The sequence below is a fragment of the Gymnodraco acuticeps genome, unplaced genomic scaffold (genome assembly GCF_902827175.1).
Source record: "Gymnodraco acuticeps unplaced genomic scaffold, fGymAcu1.1, whole genome shotgun sequence".
NCBI lineage: Eukaryota > Metazoa > Chordata > Actinopteri > Perciformes > Bathydraconidae > Gymnodraco > Gymnodraco acuticeps.
Window position 1 is genome coordinate 1563497 of NW_022991451.1, and position 4493 is coordinate 1567989.

The 4493-nt window shown below is 37.6% G+C and overlaps 1 long non-coding RNA gene across 1 annotated transcript; it reads left to right on the forward strand.

Moving 5' to 3' along the window:
* Nucleotides 1-547: 547 nt before the first annotated feature.
* On the forward strand, nucleotides 548-1854 carry LOC117532919. Its single transcript, XR_004566959.1, has 4 exons — nucleotides 548-961; nucleotides 1152-1195; nucleotides 1349-1375; nucleotides 1673-1854. It is a non-coding gene; the product is annotated as an uncharacterized LOC117532919 (long non-coding RNA).
* The last annotated feature ends 2639 nt before the right edge of the window (nucleotides 1855-4493 follow it).

Here is a 4493-nt window from a genome sequence, read left to right on the forward strand (position 1 = left end):
GGCGAATATTTGTAATGTTCAGAGGTTGTTGTGTTTAATATTCATGAGAATATTTGTCATTGTTCAAATGATAATAAACACACATATAAAGCATATTTGTCCACTCATATGTTGATAAGAGTATTAAAAACTTGAAAAATATCCCTCTAAGGTACATTTAGAACAGATAAAAAATGTGCGATTAATTTGTGATTAATCGCGATTAACTATGGACAATCATGCGATTAATCGCGATTACATATTTTAATCGACTGACAGCCCTATAAAACACATTATCTGAACCACAAGTTTTCACTAAATGTTACCTTTAATTGTTTACGTTTTTTTATATTATTAGAGAATAATAGAGACATTCGCTGCAGAATGTGACGTCATAGAAAAGCGCCACTCACAACGAGCGCGCATTCATGACGTCATCCCCTGTTTATTCCAACCGCTCGCGGATACAGGAAAACACAACAGACAGAACAAACATACAAATTAAATTACATTAATGTCACCATGTTTGCCTTGGTGGAGTGGACAGAAGGTAGTGACAAGGGACTTAGGAGCATTCTGCCGATTGACTGTGTTCGAGATTTTCATGAAGAGAATTACTTGAATGGCGACGAAAAAACTCCTGAGGAGTTTTTGGTGGAATGGCGCCATGGACGCAAGGGAGCTAATAGACAGTGGCCGGTGTATCAAGCCAGGATCATCAAGGTTGCAAGTATGTACACGCTATCCATATTTATTTAGCTTTAGTAATTAATTAAATGAACAAAAGCCTGTAAACCAGGCAATGTTTTCAGACCAAGGACCCCTTGGCTGAGAGAGAGAAGAAGCAGGGACACCCACTACATATTGTATACAATTGTGTTGTAAATTAGACAGCTTCATAGACTTTGACAGCACTAGTAGAGGGATGCAAACTTGGCCCTGAAAAATGAAAATGATCATTTGAAAGACCTCATAATAAAGCGTAAGTATTATTGTATTGCAATATTGGTTTAATACAATCGGATAGGACTTTTCTGTTTTGTAAATGTGCTGTCAATGGACCGTGTTACAACTTAGATGCAAATAGCATCCAAGTTGCTTGCAGCTATGGTGATCTGATGATTGTAATTGGTGTGATTTTTTTTTTTCCTTCTGTCACAACCTCACACTAGATATTCCTCAAATGAAGGAGGACATTGCCTCGCTTGCTGGAAGAGTAAGTTCCTCTTATTTGTATCACTTTATTTTACTTGTTACTTAATCAGAGGAGGAGATTTTTATGATGTTAGGCTGATTAGGGCAATTCACCTGCTGTTTGTATTTTTAATTGTTCAAAAATTATAACATACTGTCTTCCTTCTCTAACAAGTGTGCAGCAACCTCAAAACAATTGCAGGTGAGTAACATTTTTCTTGTTCTAAGGATGCATATTTTATGGTGTGACTCTGTAGGAGGCAATAGTCTACAAATGTGTGTTTGTCCAGGGCAGATTAGTGAATGAAAAATTTGGCACTGATGAGATTACATCAGTGCCAAATTTTTCATTGCCAACAGGCCAAGAACCTCCGCTTTCACATGTGTATTATATCATAATGGAAATCAAATCAATGGACAAATTAGTCATATGTCATAGAAAGCTAACTACAAAATAATTTCATCCCCCTTTAATTCATCTTGCTTCTCTTGTAAAAAGCCTCAAAATACTGTGGCAGCTGCAGAGCCTCAGAAGAAGCAGCCTGGTGATGACGATGATGATGGTGGTGGTGATGGTGGAAATAACAACAAAGTAAGTAACAAGTCAAAAATGTATCTATAAGCTCTCAAGGCGGGAGGCGGGAAAACATATAGATTGGATATTTTTGCTATTTGACATAAAACAACGTATTGGTTATAGGTATAGGTTATTGTCCATATTTCCCAGTTATTACCACTGTAAAAGTTAACCGTATACATTTTGTCATGTCACTGTTTAATTTCCAAATCCATGGAGAGAGAACCGAAGCTCCAGAGAAAACCGAAGCCCCAGAGACAGTAAGTAGATGCATATTAAGGTATAGGTTACATGAAAATGTTATCTGGACAGTGGTTATTTTTTTGATGGGTAACTGCAAAACTGATGTATTTTTTTTAAATAGTATTTTGAAAAGCCAAACTTGACCTAATTCTAACTAATAATTGTAAACTTAGCAGCTTCTTAGACAGATTTGGTAAATGCACTGACTTTTCAGATAATTCAAAAATAATAGTAATGATATATGAAACAAATCACTAATAAAATAGATAATCTGTTTGAATAAAGGCTTTGGGCTTTATCTGCCAATAAACTCACAGGGGAGTTTGTGTACACTACACCAGGTGGTTTGGCAAAACTTTGGAGTGGAATGCTTGGAGTCTGTAGAAGACTTGGAGCATTTGTACACTGTCATCTCATTATGTCCTTTTCTTTTCTCTGTAGAGGCAACAATGAAGAAGTGGCCACACACAACAAAGAGCCAGCTGGGTACAGCCATCAACAACAAGCTGACAGAGCTCAGGGCTCGCCAAAAGCAGACTAAATTATTGACATTTATTGACAATAAATGTATGTTAATGACTTATACATTTTGTGTGTTGTATTTTTTTTATGTAGGTAGGCTATGTATAAACCTTGAACATAGGTGTAAATAAACATATATGCGCATATATGTGAAACTTATATGCACATATATGTTTTGCATATATGTGAAACCTATATGTGCATATATGTGAAACCTATATGTGCATATACACTGCACCCATATATGTACATATATGTGTGTACATATATGTGCATATATAGATATATATGTACATATATGTTCAGAGACATATATGTAGGGGTCCAATTTCAGATATGTCACATATATGTTAAACATATATGTGACATATATTAAAAATATATAGGTTCATATATATTCCTTCCATGTGGGGGTCCTTGGCAGTAAGTCGGACCCATTTCCGGTGAGGGTTGGCCTCCGCAAAGGCTGCGCTTTGTCACCAATCCTGTTTGTAATATACATGGATCGGATTTCGAGGCGTAGTTGTGGGGGGGGTCTGCAGTTCGGTGGACTAAGGATTGCACCACTGCTTTTTGCAGATGATGTGGTTCTAATGGCTTCATGCTGGAACTGCTACCCCCGCGACCTGACCACGGATAAGCTGGAGAAGATGGCTGGATGGACTTTGGGATATTTATCTCCCATTCTTTTACTTTTCGGGCATTTTACAAACCAAACATGTCGTTGATGTCACTATTTACCAAACACAACCAGTTAGACTTTTATTCTGAAAATCCTTCACCTCCGGTTAGCATGAGGCTAATATACCATTTCCTATAGAGGTGAATTTAGCAGCGATATGATATGATGTTGCACACCGAAACCTACTGATTTCAACACTACAACTATAGACGTCGAGATATTATTATTGTTGGATATTAAATGAAGGTACAGTTTATTTGAGTACGTTATCGTTTACAGATGTGGGTAGCATGTCACAACATTCGGAGCGACCGGAAATCGAATTGCTGTGAAGGATTTCCTGTATTTTTTGGAGTGTTGATTACAGCGTTTGGAATGTGTTGAATGGAATGTCATGAAAGAGTTAAGGAGGAGAAAAGGAGTGTTTAGATATATATTGAATGTACAATGTCTGTATACTGTGATATGTGTAACAACGGACATTAAATAGTCGGAGAGCAGGCCCCCAGGGAGGAGCCAGGAGAGGCTATATAAACAACGAAACCTGAGGGGTTCGGCCTCTTTTCTCTGCTAGTGAGGGCCAGAGACAGCTGCTTTTCTGTCGGACAATATCCTGTTTGTGACTTTACCACGCTTTTTATTAATTAAAGTACCAATTTGAAAACATCTCAGAGACTCCATTTAGTCTCCTTTTTAAGCTTCTCTTTCCTGGACACGAGAATAACCATCACAGTTAACAATTGGTGACCCCGTGACGTGATTCTCGTTGGACGGGAGAAACTACACAACCAGCTGTTTTCCGGAGACACGGCTTCCGTTCGACACAACGAGCTCAAATACTTGGTAAGAGGAAACCTGTTAAATCAAATTCTTCATAGTTTATGCAGTACAAAATAGGTTTGTGTTGGACGGAGGCCAGCGGATCCTGAAAATAGCTGTGCATTTAATGTTAAAACAACCAAATTTATAACAATAAGAATTCCATAACACGTGGCGTTGCATTTTCGCAAGCAGGGTGAGTTCACACTTCCTTTTGTTCTCCTATTTAACCCTGCATGCTATTAATTTGTGTGTGTGTAGTATTTTAAAATATAAATGTGTGTGGCCATTGTACTTTGGGTAGGTGTCTTGTTGTGTTTTCATGTAGGTGTCTCTTGTTATGTCAGTAGTTAAATTAGCCTATGACGTAAGGATATATAAGTCCATTTAACGAGTATTGTTAAGATCTGTGGGACATAGCGAATTGATTAAGGATCAAGTAATTGAAAACCAACAAGGCATAGCGAATCAACTTAG